This window comes from Camelina sativa, unplaced genomic scaffold, assembly GCF_000633955.1.
Source record: "Camelina sativa cultivar DH55 unplaced genomic scaffold, Cs unpScaffold17328, whole genome shotgun sequence".
NCBI classification, from domain to species: domain Eukaryota; kingdom Viridiplantae; phylum Streptophyta; class Magnoliopsida; order Brassicales; family Brassicaceae; genus Camelina; species Camelina sativa.
Window position 1 is genome coordinate 1 of NW_010938342.1, and position 301 is coordinate 301.

Consider the following 301-nt stretch of genomic DNA (forward strand, 5'->3'; position numbering starts at 1 on the left):
GACCCAAACCTTCACGCTAGACTGCTGGAAGATAGCAGCTCTCCAGACCGCCTTTCTGATGCAACTGTCACCACCACGGCAGAGCCAAGGTATTAATGTCTACATAATCAGCTTTATATGCACCTTCTTTCAACCTCAACCTCTTACCTCACTGTGTGTGCAGACAGGTGCCAGTAGCTAATACAGCAGTCCTGCCCCAATCCCAGGTTAGTTGCTTCTCTTAGATATTTTGCCTTGTAAGGCTTCTAGAGGCTTTTCTCTCATTGAGCTGTTAAGGCACAGGGACGTGTTGCTGCTCCAG

General features: G+C 48.5%; 1 long non-coding RNA gene across 2 annotated transcripts; it reads left to right on the top strand.

Moving 5' to 3' along the window:
* Positions 1-301, top strand: LOC104775518. Of its 2 annotated transcripts, none has more exons than XR_765968.1 (3): positions 1-89; positions 164-206; positions 277-301. It is a non-coding gene; the product is annotated as an uncharacterized LOC104775518 (long non-coding RNA). The 2 variants fall into 2 exon arrangements; XR_765967.1 differs by having other exon boundaries at positions 283-301.